Here is a 22,972-nt window from a genome sequence, read left to right on the forward strand (position 1 = left end):
ATGGGCATTATGAGTTAAAGCATCTCTAAAACTTAAGCACTAAATCAGGCCCTTTATTTATAGCTCATTTTACAAATGTGAATTAAAGTGGCCCAGGCTTATGACACACTCAAATTTATTATCCCCACTTGATGGCTTGGATAGTTAAATACTCGGGTGAATAAACTTAGAATTCATTAGGTCTCATTTTCTCATATTTCATATATTTGCAATCGACTCTCTTCCTTGGCAGTTTTCAAACAAGAAAATTAAGCTGGCTCTGAAATTTATGGATGCCTTCTTCTAATATTCCTTTAATTGGAAACTCATATGCAGTTTCCTAAGCAGGCCGCCTGTGGAGATAACTTATATAATTGAGCTACCTTATTGTGTGGCTGCTTATTATTCTGGTTTTTTGAGGCTCTCTTATCACTGAAATACTACGGAGGTAACAACTGCAGAACCGCAGCTGGGAGGATTGGGCTACATTTGTGGTTTTTTGTTTTTTAATCTTTTGGTTGATGTCAGGAAGGGCTGGTCACTTACAGGTTTACTGTACACTATTGAATATTAATAGGCTAGCTTTGGAGACCCTTAGCCCCTGGATAACATGGTGTTTTCTGAAATAATTAGGAGACCACAGGAGCTTTTCCTAAGGGTAAAGGAAGACTGTCTTCCAAGACCCTAGGTCTTTAAAAATGTATTCTGTTACCACTTGTACCACGTGAGGGTACGGCTTTGGACATGCTATTAACACTTGTAACAGAGAGGGGTGAAGACCAGAGGGGAGAGATGGGGAGAAATGCAATGGCGTTTCTGAGAGGGCCACACTGTACAAGACTCTCTGAGGTGTGGCAAAGATGAGACATCACTCCGGGTGTGGCAGGCAGGAGGCACTAGTGATTCCTGAGGCGCTTAGAGCCAAGCACTGTCAGCACACAGCAGCGCCAAGCACTTAGGGGGAGGAGTGTCGGATGGACGACATCTACTTCTTTCCTTTCATGCAGTCTCAATTTCAGACGCTGGGTTTACGATGGGATAGCTGTTGTTCTCAGTGCTGTGTGCATAGTAACTCCATTTAGTGTTCAGGGCACCCTGGGAGGCAGGTAGTGATATTCTCTCTCTACAGATGGGGAAACAGAGGCTCTGAGAAGTCAGATCCAAATAGCCAGTAACTGGAGAAGAGAAAGTTCACTTTTGATTATCTACACCAGAGTTTGTGTTCTTAACCATTAGTCAGTGCTTTCCATAGATACAGAAAAAGACTCAGAAGTGTGTGTGTGTGTGTGTGTGTGTGTGTGTGTGTGTGTGTGTAAGTCCATAATCTACAAAGTAGGTCACAAGACTGGAGGCCTATGTGACACACACCTAGAGTCACCTAGGAAGAGGGAACTTCACCTGAAGAACTGACTCAATCAGATGAGACCATGTCTGTGAGAGATTTTATTGACTAATGATTGGTGTGAGAGGACCCAGCCTAGGCAGGTAGTCCTGGGTTATATATATATAACAATGAATCACAGAACAAGCCAGAGGTGGGTGGTGGTGGCACACACTTCTAATCCCAGCACTCGGGAGGCAGAGGCAGGAGGATCTCTGTGAGTTCAAGGCCAACCTAGTCTACAGCATGAGTTCCAAGAAAGCCAGAGCTATACAGAGAAGCTCTGTCTCAAAAAAAACCCAAAATAAAACAAGTTGCTTTAGAGAGCAAACTAGTAAGCAGTGCCTCTCTATGGTTTCTGCTCTGTTGGAGAATATTAAGGTGTGTTACTTTTGTTTATGTTGTATTTGTTTAACTCTGTGAAGCTGTGTTACTGTGCCTGTCTAAAACACCTGATGGTCTAATAAAGAGCTGAATGGCCAATAGCAAAGCAGGAGAGAGAAATAGGTGGGACTGGCAGGCAGGGAGAATAAATAGAAGGAGAAATCTGGGAGAAGGAGGAAGAAGGAGCCAGAGCAGGAGGAGGACTCCAGGGGCCAGCCACCCAGCTACACAGTAAGCTATGGAGGAAGTGTAAGATTTACAGAAGTAAGAGAACAGGAAAAACCCAGAGGCAAAAGGTAGACAGGTTAATTTAAATTTAATTTAAGAAAAGCTGGTAAGAAACAAGCCAAGCTAAGTTTGGGCATTCATAATTAAGAATAAGCCTCCATGTGTGAATTATTTGGGAGCTGGTGCCGGGCCCCCAAAAGAGAAAAAAAAAATCCACTGCTTCAAGTCTTTTCTGACTTCCCTTGATGATGGATAGTGACCTGGAAGTGTCAGATGAAATAAACCCTCTCCCCAAGAGGCTTTTGGTTATGATGTTTATCACAGCAACAGATAAGTACACTAGAAACAAGACTCAAGGAAGACAGAAGTCCAAGTTCAAAGGCATTCAGCTAGCAGGATAAATTTTTGGTTGAGGGAAGTCAAACTCTGTTCTGTTTAGACCTTCAACTGATGAGGCACACCCACATTATGGAGGGAAGTCTGCTTTACTCCAACTCCAGGGATTTTAATATTAATCTTATCCTCCCTAGAAAACAAACCACACAGGAACCTCCAGAATAATATTTGACTAAGTACTCAAGCACCATGCCTCAGTCAAACTGACTCACAAAATTAAGCATGACAAGTACTGTGATGAGCTGAACTGTCTATTCCAAGATTGTGTGTGTGTGTGTGTGTGTGTGTGTGTGTGTATGCATATATTCTAACCTCAGAATGTAGCTTTATCTACACATAGGGTTTTTGTGCAGATGTAATTAGCTAAGATGAAGTCATACTGGGTTCATAGTCCAATATGACTAGTGTCTTTGTAAGAGGTGGAAGGATACAGAAGAGAAATGGCCATGTGTAGGGATTTAGCTTAGTATGAACACATCCATCTTGATTAACCACCATTTTGCCTGTTACATGACCCTGGCAGGTATTCTAAACCCTCCACAAGAAATAACCATTAAGTGTAGCAATGGAGTGGGACTGGAGAGGTAACTCAGTGGTTAAGATCACTGGCTGCTCTTGAAGTGGACACTGGGCTGGTTTCTCAGCATCTACATCAGGCAGCTCACATCCACCTGTTCTCGGGGATGCTATGCCCTCTTCTGGCCTCCGCAGGCACTTGCACGCATAAAGACAAACAGGCACACACATACACATTACAGAAATCTTTAAAAGAAAGATTGGCAGTGGAGGTTTTTGTTCTATGCTGACTGTCTCTTGATGTTTGACATCAAAATCACTTTTGATATATCTCAGGTGCCTCTGGCTGGCTAAGATGCATCTCTGTCTAGTTTGGCCTATAAGCTTCTTGCTCCTGCCTTGGGGTGTGGGGATTTGCTTCTCTGTTGCCCATCTGTAAGTCCCTAATAGATCACAGTGTCTGCAATCCTGGATCTGTCGGCCTCTTTCTGCACCCTCTGCCTCTGGTGGCCAGTTTTCACACTCCAGAACTGGGCTCTTTTGAAGTACCACATGAAGAGAGAGGCAGGGAAGGCGGTAAGGAGAAAGTAGCGCGGACTGAGGTGACTTGGGTACAAGTCAAGGAATGTCTGAGGCTCTAGAAAGCATTAGAAGATCCTCAATGCCCTGGACTTCCCTGTCACCTCACACTGGGACTCCAGATCTCTGAGGGGTGACTTCCTGCTGTTGAAGTCCCTTGGTATGTGCTCCTCTGTCATAGTAGCCCTGGAAACTAACACAACCACTATGCTGTGGGGTCTCTTTCCATCCTCTCCCTGGGGGAATTGATGTTTTTGGAGGAGAGCCAAGAATCAAGAGACTCAGGTGGGCCATAAAAGCTTCTTCGAGATGAGGCTAGTAGGTGTGAATTTTATGGGCTGTTCTGGCTGAAAAGAGCAGGGCTGACGCAGAACAGAGCCTCTAAAAGACACATGTCATCCGACACTGAGGACGGGGCTTTGGCTCTCTGCAGCATGAGAGCTGGTTCAGAGGTTGGTGCGAATCAGCATTTCCTGTGCTCTGTACAGACCCTGAGGTCTTCAGGAGAGGCACTGAAAATGAAAGATGGACATGACCGGAAAGAAACAAGGGCAAACGGAGACTTTCACAATGGTGAACGTCTTGGTGGAGGCTAAGCACAGCAGTTCAACGCCACTTGACTGCCTACTGCAAGCCCTTCACATCACCTCATGGTACCTCCTTTAGAAGCCATAACTTTTATGTTCTTCCACCAACCCTTGAAGGCTCCACCAGATCTATATGGACTGTGTTTCCTGGAACTTCAGCTCAGACACTACCAGGATGGAGAAGTCCATGAACACCTCGTGGCTGGAACAGCTGGACTGACTAGATTCCCCTGTGGTGGTTTGAATGAGAATGGCCCCAAAAGGCTCATGTGTTTGAGTACTTGGTCCCCTCCTCACCCATCCGTGGGTGGGTGGAACTGTTTGGGAAGGATTAGGAGGCGTGGCCTTGTTGGAAGAGGTATGCTACTGGGGGTGGGCCTTGAGGTTTCAAAATCTCATTCCATTCCCAGTTATCTCTTTCTCTTTGCCTCATGGTTGCTTCTTAGAATGTAAGCTCTCAGCTACTACTGCTCTAGTACCATGCCTGCCTGCCTAGCCCTTTGAAGTTATAAGCCCCCAATAAACTCTTCCTTTTATAAGTTGCCTTGGTCATGGTGTCTTGTGGTAACAGAAGAGTAACTAAGATATCCCTGCCTCAACCTAGCAACTGTAGGCAAGTATAGTGAAACCACTGAACTAGACCACTCCCTGTGTTAAGACTGTTTATTGGGGAACAAAATATGGGCTGTCTCTTGGGAATAGAGACTCCTCAGGAAAGCAAGCAGATCTTATGACAGTCAGCAGGGGCTTTGAGCTGATGCGGTCTGCAGGTTAATGGGCAACTAGATGCCCCTGCAGGAAGCAGCTGACTAGAAAGGCATGGCTTTCCCGATAAACATAAACCTGCCTCACAAGGTTCCTGAGGGATGCTGAGTATAGATTTCTGTTTACCTGGTTACCAAGATCTAGCCTGGGGCTGGCATCATGGGGACATTGCCAGCAGCACTGCCATTTTGGAAACCACTTTGTGACCTAACAATAGCCTAGTAAAGCCTTATTGGCCCAGAATCAACAGCCCACAGTGGCAACCCAGTTTTGGGGACCCGCTTCTACTCTATGGCGGTGGCGGTGGTGGTGGAGAAGAAAGGCTTGGCCCTTTAGTTAATGTGTGTCCATCATATTGGATATGCTACATGTAGTCCCTGATAGCTCAAAGTGCTGCATAAACCTCATTTGGGGAAGTGGGAATTACAGTTACAGATGGCCATAGTAGGGTGCCTGTCATTTGTTTTACAGAAGATAGAGGGGGGACTAAGAGGGGTGCACTGGAGGAAGCTGATGTAGCTGAGCTTGGTCTAAGTAGCCCCTAGTCCATTAAATTCCTTGCTAGTAAAGGGGACACTGGTGAGGAGGCCATTACAGATTCCATCTATGTAAACCTGGCCCATCTTGCCATGCCCACCTGGGCAGCATATACCTAGGCCTCTGAGCTCCAGGAGGCACACAGAGCTGACATAAACTAGAAAAATCCAACCTTATCACAGAACCCAATGAATAGTTCTATAAATTGAATGAGCTCATACATCCTTCCTGCCTAGGGGAATGACAGTCTCCCTTTGATGGCTGTTTCCTGTAAATGGGCCTCCCAAAGACCACCCTCCTCCTGAGCCTCACAGGGGCCTCTTAGCAGTATCTCAGCTTGCCGTGAGAAAAGCCCACTCCTGCATGACGCTGGTCCTGGGTCTAGCTCTGGGCTGCTGGTTTGTACAACCCCGCCCAGATTCACACACACAGGATTAACTGTGCCTGGGTGTATCTGCTTCCTGGCTGCCATGATATGCCAGCTTTGATGGCTACGTGAGAAAACATGGTCTGCTACATGATAGGAAGAAGAGAGCAGAGCGGGAGAAGACAGGTGGGAGAGAGAAGGGAGGAGAAGAGGGAGAGGGACTAAGGGAAGAGGTGAAGGAGGAAGGAGGAGGACGGGAAGGAAAAGGGGAAGGAGGAGGGGGAGGAGGAGGGGGAGGAGGAGAGGAAGGAGGAGGGGGAGGAGGAGGGAAAGGAGGAGGGGGAGGAGGAGGCAGAAACAAATCAGAAGGCAGAGGACTGCAAACAGGCGTGCTGGGTTGATGGGACTTGAAAATCAGGAGCAAGTGAGTTGACCCATACTGGAAAGTCATGGGTTTGGACAGACATCTCCTTTGAGGTTCAAGGCTGAGAGGCTGGGAGCTGGCAGGCACACCCTCACTCTTACAGGGGTTATGACAGGCACAGAAGTAAGTAGGGACAAAACAGCAGAAAAAAAGCCAGAATTCTACACAGTACAGTTGACCTCTCTACCCACACCACCACCAAGCAGCTACCCAGGTGCTCCAGCAGCCACTGAACACGAGCACACAAGGTGTTCCACGTGGCTGGGGGTTGGGGGGGATGATCTACAATGGACGTACTTTCAGTTTTGAATGAGTGGGTTTATTAAGCATATAGCCAGCAAAAGTAAAAGAACAAATAGCAAGTAGTGGCTAGAAGTAAGCAGCAGAGAGAGGACACAGAATCATAGAACGAGGTGTTTACAGCATCCAGCAGAGATGATCGGAGGAGCAGCATGATGGAGAGAGAGAAGGAAGGTGACATCACCAGACTAGGGCTTACAGCATCCAGGAGACACTGACTAGGGAAGCCTCCATGAGGCAGCCAGAGTTTCTGACTGAGCTTTCTCTCCATGGATGAGCTTCCTTCCAGCTTCTTGTTCCCATGGGGAACTTTATACTGCAGGTCAAACAATAGGGACGTCTGTTGTAAAGGTACTATGTTTTAGGCTGCCGCAGTTTCTGCTCACTCCTTGTCATGCCCATCTTCCCAACAAAAGGCCTCGGAGGACACCTGGAGACAAAGGGGAGGAGGTGCCTCAGCCCAGAGCCAGCTTCTCAGTAAGCTTCAACAGCACGTGGCCATTTACCAATGTAGGTTATGACACACAGGGCTGGAGCAGCATGAGAAGCAGATCCACAGCGGCCGGGTGAAACACAGAATGGAGGGGGCAGAATCAGAGGCTTGGCCTTCAGTCGTTTTGGAGATGGGATTCGGGGCCTCAAGCCTGCGAGGCAAACACTCTCCCACGGAGCTACGTTCCCACCCCAGGTCAGACCCCTTTAATCTGATCTGATGCTGCTGTGATGGCACAAGGTGTGACCCTGTGTGACTCGTGGATCATGGCACAGATCAGCCTGAGAACCACTGACCTCACGTCTATGCGGTTGCCTATGTCTGTCACTATATCGAGGCATTTCAACACAGACCGGGACAATGAGTGGCACCACCGCAGAGGTCATACCTTTGCTCCTAAGGTCACTGGGCTGCTGTGTCTGAGTCTCAGTTTCTCTGTAGACTGGTGATCAATTAATCACCCACTTCCTCAGAATCTCAGATGGTTTCCATATGGGCAAGCATATCAAGTGATTCCCTGGGAGGTGGCACCAAGTGTGTACTTAGGAAGGGTTACCCCTTGTCCCTTGGTCCTGGCAAATACACAAAACCTTCAGCACGGCTTGAATCAGTGTTTCAGCATCACAGATGTCTGAGGAAATGAGCCCTGCCTGCCAGACTCGGCCTAGAACAGGCTGAGGGGTCTGAGTACAAGACAGAGGGGCTGGTCAGTAGCCAAGGGATGAAGATGGCAAAGCTCTCGGCCTCCCTTCGCTGGGAACAGGAGAATCGATTGTGAAGGAAAGCTTCAGGCCCTTGAGCACTCCACAAGCCAATAATAAAATTTAAAATCAATGGGGAGGCTGACAGCAAACCAATGGCAGGGCCAGAGGCCAGGTGTGATGAGTCTCTGTGCTCAGAGCAGGCAGACCGATTGGACAGCAGGGCTTCCAGTGAATGGCCTCCTTGGAGAACTAGGGTGCTGAGCATCCAGGGCACAGCCAGGGCACCACTGAGCCTGGGACCCTGGCATTCCGACTTCTGGGCCAAGTGTCTCCCCTGTGTATGAGGCCAAAGAGGAGCTGAGACTGTCCCAGAATGGAGACCTGGATGGCAGTTCTGTGTTGTTATCCAGTCTCTGGTGGGGTGCCACCAAAGCCTGGCAGACAGTATTTTATAGCACCAATTCCAGCCACATTTTTAAAAATTGCATAGACACTGTGGTTTGGCAAGGAGACTCAAACTATTTCTCAGTCAAGGGTCTGTACATGTTCATTTACCCTTGCAACATTGTGGGAGCCTTCTCTTCTTTGTGTGCTGGGGACGAGGTTGAAGCGGCCAGATAAGACAGCAGGCTTCTGTCCACGATGCAGCTGCCACCCACTGGGGCAGCTGCCACCCACTATACAGCCAGGCAGGTGGAGGAATGGCGTGCGAGAGCTCTGGAAAGGACGTGGTCATTGTCCCTGGGCGGAGGGTGGGTGGGAAAGACTCGTCAGCTACACAAATCCTAAGAGCCGAGGTAGCTGGGGGCTGACGAGGAGAGCAGCAACGTGAGGTCTTTCAGGGACGTCAGTACTGGGCCAGGAAGCAAGTCAAAGAGAGTGGAGGGGAGGCTCAGAGCATAGTGAATGAGGAGAGGGGGGAACAAGGAGAGGGAGAGGAAAAAATCCTGTGAGTGACAGAGAGACACAAAGACTGTGTGACAGAGAGAGAGAGAGATGAGAAGACTATTATGCACATACTACATAAACCCAGATTGTCTATGTATGTGTGACCGAGCCTGGGAGAGGATGTGCTCATGGCAGAAGAGGAAGGGGAAGGTTTGTGGCGGAAGGAGGTACGTGCTATACACAGAGACAAAGAGGGTGAAAGAGGCAATGTGTGTGCAGACAGAGGGAGGAAGGGGAAGAGGAGAGAGAGACATGCAGCAGCAGGAGGAGGGGGGAGCTGGAGATGACAGAAGAGAGAGAGGAAAGAGAGAAAGGGGAGGGAGGGAGGGAGGGGGAGGGAGAGCATGCTCGCACACTTTAAGACCCAGTTGTACAGTTCTGGTTTGGGCTATACTTGGGCTCTTTGAATTTTTGGAAATTTCTCTCGGGATTCCTAAGAATGAAGAGCCTTCACTAGCACCCCTGGGAGTGATTTTCGGATGTCCACAGTCCTGAGAGTCCCACCTGGGCTGCCCCAGGAAGCCCACAGCAGCGCCCCCAACCCCGAGTGCGCTGTCCTGCCCGAGGACTGGAATAGCAACAGCTTCAACTCTGTGGCGGGTGTCCCTGGAGCACGGGTCTGGGACAGTGTGGCGCTGGAGGAGTGGTGGCCTCCCATCCCTCTGTGGGGGCATGACCTGCTCTGGGTTTGGAGACAAGAGCGAGAGGAAGGGAAGGAGAAAACAGTTAGCAGGCATGCTGTTTCCATTTCAGTTGCAAGGCCAGTCATTTATTTCAGCTGAGGTATTTGGTAAATTAAAGCCACATGCAAGTTAAGTGTGCTGATTTCATGCTCTAACTGTCTGGAGTACAAACACCCAGGCCCGGTCTATTGTTTGGAGACCTGGAGGCAGTAATTAACTCATAAGGTCTCACACTAACAAACGACTTCCTTTTACAAGCAAAGTGTCAATCGGCCTTGATTCATCAAGGCACTAATTGCTCTTCTTGGTTTCACATTTAGTCCAGAGCCTTAAATGGATTATACGGTGTTATAGGGTATCACTGAACTGCGGTGTGTCTGTGTGTGTGTGTGTGTGTGTGTGTGTGTGTGTGTGTGTGTGTGTAGGCAAAAGTTCAATATTAGGTGTGTTGTTCAATTTCCCCTCTTGTTTTTTAAGACAGGATCCCTCACTGAGCCTGGAGCTCATTGATTTGGTTAGCCTGGCTGGCTAGCAGGTCCCAGGGATCCTCCTGCCTCCGCCTCCTCAGCACCAGAAATGCAGTGTGTGCTGCCACAGCTGGCTTTTACATGGCTGTTGGGGACCAAACTCAGTTCTTCATGCTTGCACCTCAAGCATGCTCACCCACAGAGCCCCTTTCCCAGCCCAGATGGTACCTTTTTCAAAAAGATAAAGAACAGGAAGCTAATTCAAACCGAAGCTCAGTACAGGGTCCCCGAGTAACCGGAGACTGGAAGGATGACAGGGACTGTGTTGGAAACCAGAAGGGCCTCAGAGTTTCCAAATGAACCAGCCCTCGAATTAAAACTCTTTTTCTCTCAGCTGATCAGAGACCGCCATCCAGGGAGGCACATCCTTTTGTCCACCTTATTTGGAGTAATGAAACCCTTAGACACAGTGGCCTCCATCCATGCCCATAGGTTGTGAGCGCTGGCTGGTGTTGGCAGCCTTCTTCCTCCTGTGACATCTCAGACTGGGCCTCTGTCGGGGCCTCACTGGAGCAGAGGGACAGAGGCTTTGATCCAGCTCGGAGAAATTTGGTCCATTGCCAGCAGGGGAAAGTGAGGCAGGCTGCTCCCACCGATGCGTTTCGTTCAAATGTCAACATTTCAATCAAATCTAACCCTGAACTGTTCAACTCATCTGCTCACTTGACAGTCAGACATTTCCTTTCCCTGTTGACTAGATCCACTCAGCATATGCCACTTGGGCACGAGGAATATCCTGAGCTCGGGATAATTGAGACCCCACAGATGGGGGAAAAGTACTCACTCTTCCTTATTGCAAAGCTCACTCAGAAGCTGCAGTCATGAGACCATCCACTATAGGCCTAAGGTGGGACATAGAGGCCCGTGCAGTGCAAATGAGAGTTCATAAGTAAACTCTTACATTCGCGGTCAAATGATTTTTTTTCTCTCTCAAGGGTGCCAAGATAATTAAATGGGGAGAGAATAATGTTTTCAACAAATGGTGAGGAGAATAGAGTTGGACATTTTCATTGCATCATACACAGGCGTTAACTGCAAATGGATCACAGACTCAAAGGCAATAACCAGAATTCTAAAACTCTTAGAAGAGAACATGGGGGACGTCTTCATGAACTTAGGCAAGGTCATCCTGGCACCAGCACAGGTGGCAATGGGACTAGAAGTTGGACTTCATCACAATTAAGCTCTTTGGAGCTCTAATGGGCACTGCGCTTGTTAGTCGTTTTGTTAACTTGACGCAAGCTAGAGTCATCTGGAAATAGGGAGTGTCAATAGAGAAAATGCCTCCATCAGATTGGCCTGTGGGTAAGGCTGTGGAGCAGTTTCTTGATTAATGATTGACGTGGGAGGGCCCAGCCCATAGTGGGCGGTGCTACCTCTGGGCAGGTAGACCTGAGGTGTATAAGAAAGCAGGCTGAGCAAGCCATTGAGAGTAAGTAGTGTTCCTCCATGGTCTCTGCTTCAGTTATTGCCTGTAGGTTCCTGCCTCAGCTTCCCTCAATGATGGATTGTGATGGGGACATGTTAGCCAATAAACCCTTTCCTCCCCAAGTTGCTTTGGTTGTGGTGCTTTATCACAGCAATAGAAAGCTAACTAAAATAGACAGTATATTCAAGGATAATCCACAGATCGGAAGAAAATATTTGCAGACCATAGCCCTAGTAATGGCCTTATTGCTCAAACAAATAAGGAATCTTTTATGTCAATATAAAAGCACAAATCACCCAGCTTAAATAAATAAGCAAAGGATTCGAATGAGATGCATAGATGTCTAAGAAGGGTAGGAAGAGTCTCAGTGTCACTAGCCACTGTAGAAATGCTCATTCCAAGAACAGTGAGATGCAAGCCATGCCTACAAGGATGTCTACAAGCAAATGTAGAATTAAAGGGGCTGGTCAGGATGTGTGGTGTACGATGAGAAAAGGGACAACACAAATGAGGCACTTGAGGGCTGGAGAGATGCCTCAGCATTAAGAGCATTTACTGTTCTTGCAGAGGACCCAGGTTCGGTTCCCAACACACACATGGCAGCTCACAACCCTCCTTAACTCGGTTTCCAGGGTGATTTGGCTCCCTCTCCTAGTTCCCACAGGTACCAGGCATGAATGCACATGGTGCACATACATACATACATACATGCAGGCAAAACACTCATATGTAAAATAAACAAATATTTTAAAAATTGAGGTATCAGCCTGCTGGTTCATCAAGGTTGTCACAATATACATAGAGTGTGATTCCACATATTCAAGTTTAAAACAAACCATTTGTCCACATGTGAGTGTACTTGTGTAAAAACCTAGAGGGAGGATTGGATGGGTGGGTGTTTGAAAAGAGAAAGTGGGGCCAAGGCACAGGAGAAGGGGTCTTTAGGCATTTGGGGGGGGGTCTTTTCTTTTGTATTACTTTACCATAATTCAACAAGTGTGTTATTAAAATACTATTTTGCTAAGAGAGAGAAAAATGCCCCGCAGCTGCCATGTAGACACCTGTCTGCAGGTGGTATGGGTACTCGGGAGAGGGAGATGTGACCTTGGATTGTCAAGGTGAAGGTAGAAGAACACCTGTGGGAAGGAGGATGTCTGATTCGGAGATGGGTCACTGGGTCTGAGCTGGTGTGACTTGGTGTGAACTGGGTGACTGGGTGTGAGAAGGTGTGACTGGGCAGGGAGCTGCGGGAATTCAGGTAGAAACAGGGTAGCAGTGTGACAAAGCCCAGCATTGCCGAGGCATATGAGAACTGACAGAACGTTGGTTCATCAGAACAGACTCATTTTGGCTCTGTCTTGATGAAATAGCAGACAGCTGGTGGAACAGGAGAAGATTTATTTCACAAGGAAAAGAGGGAAGGAAAAAGAGAGTAAAAGGAGAGAGAGAGAGAGAGAGAGAGAGAGAGAGAGAGAGAGAGAGAGAGAGAGAGAGGAAGAAAGGGAGGGACAGAGAAGGGTCCAAAACCCCAGGACCGTCTTAAGCTAGACTCGTTAAAGAGAGGCAAGAGTCCTGGACTTCCCTTGGCTCTATGCACCTTGCTTCTTTTCCCTGAGAGATGTGACCATTTGGAGCAGCTGCCGTGGTGTCTACCACTTACTCCTTGATAACCATGTTCTCCGAATCATTGTCCATCAGACTTCATACACAGGTCAGAGTGTCCTTCACAATAGCCTACAGCCTGGAATTGTGGCTTCCTCTATGAAGAGCAGTGTGCACATGGGAAACACTGGAATCTTTAACCTCGACATCCCCCAGCCTTCCACCCCAGGGGCACATTTCAGACTCAAGTTTTTAGTTGGCTTTGGCCTTGAAGAGCTCATGAAGGGCCCAGCTTTGCTTCTGAATAAGAAAGCCTCAGTCAAGTCCGTTGTGCGCACATATGAGGTCCCGATGTGGGAAGCGCAGCCCAGGGCAAGGCATTCCCATCCATGGTTTCTGGAAACATAGTCTCCCTTGCCACGCACTCCGGGAAGCATTTATAAAGCCAGCCAGCGCAGTGGCAGCAAATGTTTTTAAGGACTTCGTCTTCCTCCCAGCCAGGACTTTTTGGAGTCACGATATTATCTAAAATGAATCGCTGGGGCTCCGAGGTCCACCAAGCTAGGAATACAGCCAGCATGACTGCTCATCCTTTTCAGTTTGAAACTAAATGAAAACACGGGTTGTTAGCCTGAATTAATTATTTAATTTGAAAAAGAAAACAAACACAAAGCAACCCAACCAGTCAACCCTATGCTAAGTCAAACCAGCTGGGGGGCTATGTTGTGTTGGTTTTTGTTTTCAGCAGAGAAAACTGGAGCAAGCATTTCATAAACAGAACAGAGGGAGCAGAGGCAAAAGCATTCCAGAGATGATAGAAACAGGGGACTTTGAACCTCAGCAGCATTTCTTCTGCCATGAGACCCCATAGTTGGCACTGATGAGAACAATATAAATAGGCTGCAGTCAGCAGCAAGGACATACTACCAGCCTTTAAATGTCTTCAGGGCCCTTGATCAGAGGGCAAAAACCAAGTGGCAACCCTATGCTCTACCCACTGCTTACACTAATCCAGAGGTGACCTTTAGTCTGACATCATTTTCTAATCCCCACAACACACATCCACACTCCTACACACAGACACACACACACACACACACACACACACACACACACACACACACACACACACACACACACAGCCTGATTGATACCTGAGAGGTTCAAGTTGAGCCATTGTGATTACAAAGTTTTATTTATTTGTTCCCCCAGCCCTTGGCTGTTGTTTCTCTCTCCCCTTTCAAGCAAATTAATAAAAATTCCTTCCAAGTTGTTAACATGAGATGATATCTCAGCTTTTATGCCTGAAGGGCTTACTATCACATCTTCATGAAAGATGCTACGATTTAAAAATATTGGAAGTTATTTGCGTGCAAACAGCTACCCTTCATAAATACGGCCTGAACAAGGATGCTACACCATCGGTTAATCTTACAGTCATTGCAAATGAGAAGAACAGAAGACTTGCAGATAAATGACTCTGTCTGTAGCCAGAAGCAAAGTGTGTACAATAAAGCACACACTCCATCCAACACAAGAATAAATCTATTTCGTGTTTTCTCCTTGCATAGTGTACTTATAAAATGCAGGCCGGCCTGACAAGCGAGGCATTCTAATATAAACCGTGCTAAGATGAACACAATTCTTCTTCCTCACGATTAATATATTAGACAAATCATCTCTGAATCATTTAGGCAAATCATTCTTCTGTATTCATGGTGAGGGCCGATCTCCTGCCTCTTATTTAAGTGACAAACAGCCTCTCACTTCCATTCCCCTGATAGCCACAGGGGCTTCTACCTCCAAGTTGTTCTTAATATGAGAAAATTTCACGGTGACACATGTTTATGTTTCTAATCCCCAAAGACAGAAAATACAAAATATACATTTGAGATGCTAAGAGAACACAGAAATTTTATTAACCCACCATGGAAAATGGCATAGGCTGGAGCAGGGACACAGCTCGGTTGCTAACACGCTTACTTTACAAGTCTAAGGACCTGGCCAGCCAACTTAGCCTCCTTGAAAGCTCCAGGCCAATGAGAGACCATCTTAAAAATCAAGATGGGGGCTGTGCACAGAATTCAGTTTTTAGGAATTTGCCTAAGTATGCACAAAGCCCTGAGTTTGATCCCCAGCACTTCACAAAACCAGCTGAGGCAGCACACACAATCAATCCTGGAACATGGGAAGCTGAAGTAGGAGGATCCGGAGTTCAAGTCCAGCCTGTCTAAAAAGTCTGTCAAGTCTAAAAAATCCACAAGTTTCAAGACTGATGAATTTGAATTTATGAATTTTACATCATTTATCTTTATTTTGTGTGTAAGAGTGTTTTGCCTATGTCTGTGAATGTGTGTGTGTGTGTGTGTGTGTGTGTGTGTGTGTGTACACATGTATGCCGTGCCTGCAGAGGTTAGAAAAAGGGTGTCAGATCCCTTAGATCCAGAGTTACAGATGATTGTGAGCTGCCATGTAGATGCCTGGGGACTGAACCTAGATCCTGTGTTAGAGCAGCCAGTGCTTTTAACCACTGAACCATCACCCCAACCCCACTAGTAATTAAAAACAAATCAACAACGAAAAAGTAGACCACATCCTGAGTATACATACCTGCAAACACACAAGCATACATGCAAACAAACATACATGAGCACATGTGCACACACACACACACACACACACACACACACACACACACACACCACAAAGATGGCATAGGCCTTGGGGGTCCATGAAGCTGGTGGAAGCTGAAGCATGCAGCATGGGTACAGAGCCAGGAGCAGACCAGCTGAGGGGTTAAGCCTACGACTTGCAATTCAGCTCTGGAGTCAGGACCAGGCACTGCTTTACATCCTTATTCACTGGAAACCATTTGCTAAACAAATTCTCAGCATAAACAAGAAACCAGAAAAAGGTACCTATATCTAAGAACAGTGTGAGTCTGTCAAGCCAGCGCATGCAAGATGTAAAAAGACTGAACTTGGAAGCAGGAGCCCCGTCTTGGGAATGAGGAACCTAAGAAATCTAAGTGATTTGGTTTCTTATAATAACAGTAAATAAAATAAAATAAATAAAAATTAAAAAAAGAAGTGTATTCGTTTTCCACTCTAGGAAGAGAATCGAGTACATAACAAACCTTAGAGCTGAGGTCTTATACACACACACACACACACACACACACACACACACACACACACACTCCACTCTTCTAAAATTTAGTTCTGAAACACAGCCCAACAGTAAATCCTCCCCACCTGTTTCTCCTTTGTGGCTGGGAATAGATGCATCTTAAAGAAGGTTGTCATGGAGATTTGATGCTGATGTGATAACTGGGCTGATGGTTATCAGTTAAGATGCCTCAGGCTATAATGTGAAAGGAAAATCCACTTCCCCTGGTTTAGAAACAATGCATTTTATTGCCTCTAGGCCTTGATAATTTCAAGATTAGGTTGGTGGTGTCATGAATGACCAGGGTTTTCATTCTCCAGTCTCCTCTGGATTCTGCTGTCTTATGTGGCCAGGCTGGCTGTCTTCATAGCCATGAGATGGCTGACACCACCAGACTGTGTGGCTTCTGCTCAGAAGCTTCCTTTCTCCAAACACCTAGTCCAGGCCTCAACTGCCCTCTACTGGATTAACAGCCCCGCCCCCAGGCCTCAACTGCCTCAGGCCTCAGCTGCCCTCTACTGGATTAACAGCCCCACCCCAGGCCTCAGCTGCCCTCTACTGGATTAACAGCCCCACCCCAGGCTTTAGCTGCCCTCTACTGGATTAACAGCCCCACCCCAGTAAGTAACAACGCAGAAGCTGCCAGGGAACATGGCTGCTGCTCCATGTGATAGTGGAAGTATAGATGCTATGAAAGATGACTGACACCACGAGGGATGCTCACAGGACAGTCACAGAGCTCTGTCCCAGCATTTGATGTTATCTTCATGTCATCTTTTTCTGAGTATGAAGAGGGGTTTGGGTGGAAACCAGAAAGAGACCCCTCCTCCCTCTAGTTTTTTTGTTTTTGTTTTTGTTTTTTGAGACAGGGGTTCTTTGTGTAGCTTTGGAGCCTGTCCTGGATCTCGCTCTGTAGACCAGGCTGGCCTCGAACTCACAGAGATCCCCCTGGGTCTGCCTTCAGTGCTGGGATTAAAGGCGTGTGCCGCCACCGCCCGGCCTTCCCTTCCCTCTAGTTTTTACTTATATATATATTTTTTTATTTATTTTACTTTGTGTGTGTGTGTGTGTGTGTGTGTGTGTGTGTGTGTGTGTGTGTGTGTGAGAGAGAGAGAGAGGGGGGGGAAGGGAGGAGGGAGGGAGAGAATGTCATGTATATGGGCACCCACAGAAATCAGGAAAGGGCATATGCTGGAGTTACAAGTGGTTGTGAGCTGCCTGATGTGGGTGCTGGGAACTGAACTCAGGTCCTCTGGGACGCTAGCATCACCCAGGCCCATCTCTCAGGCTTTTAAATAGTGATTATCACAGCAGGTAACATTTGCTGGCATTTATGGTGTAGCTGGGACAGGTTTAAGTTCTTTGCATTATCTCAGGAAATTATCACACTGGCCTTCACTATTTTACGGATGTGTAAACTGAAGCACAGAAAGACAAAATAATTGCCCAACATTACACAGATAGTCAAATGAGGGGTTGGTACTCAGTACTCTTTCTGATTTAGAGGAGCTAAATATCAATCAAAACGTGTTCTGTGTGCATGAATGTCTGTGTACCATGCAGAGGTGAGAAGAGGGTGTCAGATCCCCTGGAACTGGTATTAGAGACAGTTATGAGCTGCCACGTGGGTGCTGAGACTTGAATCCAGGGCCTCTGGAAGAATAACCAGTGCTCTTAACCACTGGGCCATCTCTCCAGCCCTTGCTTCATAATGCCAACATCTGTTTTCTCCCACGGGCCAGCCTAGAACATTAAACTCTGCCACCTCGGGTTGTACCATTACCTCTGTACCGAAAAACCTCTACTCTAGTGGGATGTTGGGTTCTAAGAATTGTGGGAGCTGCTGGGACAAGTTTGGGGACATCATGCTGTTCCTATTAGCTGGCACTCATCTAACTCATCCAACTCTGATGATCAGAGATACAACAGGAAAAGTCCCCTTACATCAAGGCCAAGATGCCACCTGTCCCTTTGTATGGCTTGAATGTGAACCGCCCCTCCCTCCAGACTTAATGCTAAATATTTGGCGCCCCGCTTGGGGTATCATTTTGAGAAGTTCCAGAAACTTTGGATGGTGGGCCCTAGTTGAAGGAACTAGGTCATTGGGGGATGATGTGCCTTTGAAGTTTACACGGGGTCTCCGGTCCCCTCCCCTCTCTGCTTCCTATCATGAGTTAAGATCCTCCACCACCACACTGCTACTGTGATGTTCTGCTCAAGCGTATGGGGCTAAGTGGCCATGGATTGAAGCCCTCCGAAACCACGAGCTGAACTATACCCTCCTTCAAATGGTTCATGTCAGGGATTGTCATAGTGACGAGAAAAGCCACTCATCACTATAGCCATGTTAGCCACATTCTCCTCCTTGATGTCTCAGGATCAAGACCAACATGTGCCCACTTCAGGGACCTTGCACTGGCCGTGACCCTCTAGACACCTGGCTCCTTGCTGGGCCAACATCCCCTAATCAGAGAGGAAGGTCTCATCTCTCCTACCAACAAAATGGTACCACAAACAGTGTGTTTTGGAAAGTGTTGTGAAATACTTCATTATACTGTGTAAAAATATGTCACCGTGATTGGGTTAATAAAAAGGTCAATAGCCAGTCAGGAGGAATAGCAAGGACTTCTGGACAGAGAAAGCTCTGGGAAGAAGAAAGGTGGAGTCACCAGTGGACACAGAGGGAACAAGACATGCAGGAGGAGAGGAAAAAGCTATGAGTCACGTGGCAACATGGAGATGAATAGAAATGGGTTCATTTAAGTTATAAGAGCTAGTGGGACAAGCCTAAGCTATACGCAGAGCTTTCATAATTAATAATAAGTCTCCGTGTTGTTGTGTGGGAGTTGGTGGGACAGAGAGGTTTTTTTTTTTCATGTGACTAATTGCCATTTGTCATATTATCTTCGCTGACTGACAGACACTTTGCTTGCAGTCCTGCACTAGAATGCAAATTTATTAACATAGAGACTTGGGTTTTTATTGCTAGATCCCCTCAGCCCCTTGCATAATACCTTGCTTCTGCCTAGTACACTCTAATATAGATGAAATGAATAAGCAAGTGTTATAATAACCGCCAGAGACTGTTGCAATCCCCAGCACACCCAAATCTCTGGCAAGTCCTGCATAATGTGCTTAAAACCTGTGTTTCTCAAATCTGGCCACTTAACACATTTGCGTATGTGGGCGTCTGTGATGCTAACATTTCAAAGAACTAAGGTTTGCTAGAAATCAGTATGGGAAACCTTGGCCTGGAAGCCTCTCATTTTACAGGTGAGGAAATCCAGGCCCAGATGAGTTCAGGAAGGTTCCAGCCTACATGGTAAGCCTATAACCCTTAGGGCAGAGCACAGCTTTCCATTCCTATCCAGAATTCCTTAGCTCCAGCAGCCCCCCCCCCCACCTGCTGTATTGATTGAAGATCATTGGGGCTAATTATACTGGACATACCAATCGATAAAGCCATCAATGAGTATTAATGGGCCATCTATTTTGTGCCTGGCTATCGGCACCTTCATTGTGACACTGAAGGCTTGGGTGACATTTTTATGGAAGACACAATTTTTCAAGGGCTGTTGATTGATTCCTTGAAGCCTGGGGTGCACACACAGATACATTTTCCAAGAGTTTGGCCTTCATTGATCTGAGCTGCTCGCTGACCCCACTCTTTGTAATTTTATTTATTTTTCATGTTAGACTGCTCTCACCCCTTGGTACTTCCTTCCAGCTGTGCCACAGTTATTGACCGAATGGGATTTGACCTTCTTTATGAACCACAGAAAGAGCTCTTCAGCATCTGGAGAAACAAAGGGAGTCCGCTGTGGACAGGGCTGGAGAGCCCACCAGGTGAGGCAGGCACCCGGCTCAGCCATTGGGTCGGGACTGAGAGCCAGTCACCTTCCCACGGGCCTGCGTCCTCTGCCCCTGCTGGCTGTCACCCTCCCAACAGAGGTGTCGTCAGGGGCACGGTACCCTCCTGGAGAGGCAGGCCAGCAGCTTCAGGCACAGCGGCATCCTCTTGAGACACACGCCCTTCTCAGCTCCCATGGAACGCAGTGTCTAGCATGTCCACCAACCTTGTGCTACCTTTCTCATGGACCTTTCTCAGGTTCCCTTAAGGGCACCACTGCCTGTGTATTCTCACTCTGAACCCAGGAGGCTGAGGGCCTGGTCCAGACCCTCACCTTGTCTCCGGTAGTGTGCCTCTCCTGCGAGACACTTTTTTGGAAAAACGGTGCTAAGTGACATTTTGTCTGTTGCTGATTCCCAAGCCATTTTTCCAGTTTTTGTGTCTTCTACCACCACCCAAAATGAACCAAACAAGAAGAAAGAGCCTGGAAGAGAGCTCCTCTGCACACTTGCCCTGAAACGTGAAAACCTGGGCTTAATCCCTGGGACCAATGAGAAGAAAGACAGCTGACTGTCCACGGTTGTCCTCTGACCCACACATACCACACACACACACACACACACACCAAACACAGACACACATACACACACCACACACATCACACACATATACACATACTATAGACATATACACACACCGTACAAACACAAAACACAGATATACACACACTACATATACACACCACACATACAAACACAATACATACACACCACAATATATACATACCATATACATATACACACAATACATGCACACTATACACATATACATATATACACACCATACACATACAATATGAACATATAAACATACCACACACAATACACACACAACACACATATGTGCACCATGTATACATACATAATAGATGCCTATAAACACAGCACACACACAGCACACACACAATACACATACACAAACCACCCACACACCACACTTACACACCCACACCACACGCACAACATACACACAATATACACACAGAACACATACATCCCATATACACAGAAAACATCCCCCCACACATACACATAATACATATACATATACCACACACAAACACCCATGTATAAAAACACATTACACACACATATACACACTCCACATATATATGCCCACATCATACATACACATATACACATACAACATACATATACAAACATAAATATATGCAAAGACACACATCACACACAGAGACACACACTCATGCATATACCACATATATACACACAAACCACACACACAACATATATACACTATACACACAGAATACACACACATATACATACAACACACAGATACACACACACACACACACACACACACACACACACATCACAATCATTAGTTTCCTAAAAAGAAGAAAAGAGCCCTTTCATAGGATAGCCAGGGGTGGCTTGTCATTTGCTAGCTCTGTCCCCTTAAATGATTATCTGTCTATGCTTTGGGGTGCCTAAAATGAGGTTGGCAAGCACCAGAGATGGAGTTGAGGTAGGTGAAATGATTTCCTACCTGTAAAGCATCAACCCAGAGGCCCAAAGCCAGGATTAGTGACCCCGTCACTTCTGGAGGATCTGCACAGGTTTCGCCACCCTGTGCTGCACTTCCCAGTGCGGGGGGTCAGGTAATTACTGTCGTTTACCCGCCACTAAAGGGCTTCCAGCAGGATGAGGGAGGTTCAAGTCCAACTCTTGTGAAGAATGTGTTGGGGGAGAGGGAGTCCCTTCTCCACAGGACCCAGGTCTTGTCCTCCCAGGCTCCAGGGGGACAGGCACAGATGTTTACTTTCCCTCGACCTAGTCCCTGTCTTCCAAGCTACCTCCCCACTTCTTAGGTTCTCTTCAGTTGAAATGATCCAGGTCTTTACCAACCAGCTCTACAGGATTCTGAGATTTACTAACCGAGGTCCAAGACAAAGGAGGCTTGAGGTGTCAATATGCAAAGACCTTGTTGTCCTCTTCAGAGAGGGTGTGATGAGGAGGAACCACGTATTTCTCGTATTTCTCGGGGCGAGGCCCCATGAAAGTAAGGGGCTGGGTGTCTCAGCTTATTTTCATATGGGCTTGCTGGGAACGAGGATTCAGCAGTTAGGGACTGCAGATGAAGGCAGGTTTGGGATTGGCCAGGACTCCTGGGGGGCCTTGGATAGGGTTAAGGCATCAGAGCTCTCTTCCACTGTCCACAAGACGTGGAAGGACAGGAATCCTAAGATGGGGGACTCAGACAGGGGCATAGCCACATCTGCAAGGAAGGATGTGGAGAAGCCACAATGTTCTCCTCAGCCCAGAGAAGTATCCAGAAGCCAGTCAGTCTCACAACTTGAGTACAGCATGGTGCCTTCGAGTCCTCCTGGTTGATGGTGAAGCTGAAGTGTTTCTGGATGGGCTGGACGTGGTCATAACCAAGTGGACCAGTTCTCTGTGCCCTACACTCCCAGATCAGCCATCGGAAGATCTCCAGAGGTCGATCTCAGCACTCCTGCCCCAACTTCTCACTATGATGCCCAGCTGCTCTTTATAGCTGGCATGCCCCCCTGACTTTAACAACACCTCTCTTCTCCTAGATGATGACATAGTTCTAGAAGTTCCCAAACTCAATGCCCTGCCTTCCTACATGGATGAGATACATTACTGTACACACCTGTGGTGCATCTAAGGCACTTCTGAGAACAGCAGTCTTCAATCTTTGCTGCACACTGGAGCCACCTGCAGGGAGGTAAGAATTCCTGATGTCTGAGTCTCATGCCCATAGAACGGTTTAATTAGTCTGAGGTGAGGCCAGGGCATCAGGGCTTGATGGCGCTTCCAGCTGATTCTAAGAAGCAGGAAAATTGAGAGCCATGGATATGGGGGTGATGCTAATGCAGTCAGAATACAGCGTGGAGGTGCTCCAGAAGACACTACAGAGGTCCAGGGAGCTTCTGGGGGTGAGGGAGGGGAACGAATGACTATCTCAAAAGAGGAGAAGAATTGGATGAAGTAACCCTGGAGGGAGGGAGGGAGGGAGGGAGGGAGGGAGGGAAGGAGGGAGGGAGGGAAGGAGGGAGGGAGGATAGAACAGAAGAT

General features: G+C 47.2%; 1 long non-coding RNA gene across 1 annotated transcript; it reads right to left on the minus strand.

Annotated features, from left to right (window-relative positions):
• Positions 1-19,653: 19,653 nt before the first annotated feature.
• Positions 19,654-22,613, minus strand: LOC131906021 (uncharacterized). The gene is made up of 2 exons (XR_009378096.1): positions 22,548-22,613; positions 19,654-19,793 (listed from the first exon to the last, which is right to left on the minus strand). It is a non-coding gene; the product is annotated as an uncharacterized LOC131906021 (long non-coding RNA).
• Between the last annotated feature and the right edge of the window lie 359 nt (positions 22,614-22,972).

The sequence above is a fragment of the Peromyscus eremicus genome, chromosome 3 (assembly GCF_949786415.1).
Source record: "Peromyscus eremicus chromosome 3, PerEre_H2_v1, whole genome shotgun sequence".
In the NCBI taxonomy this organism is placed as follows: Eukaryota; Metazoa; Chordata; class Mammalia; order Rodentia; family Cricetidae; genus Peromyscus; species Peromyscus eremicus.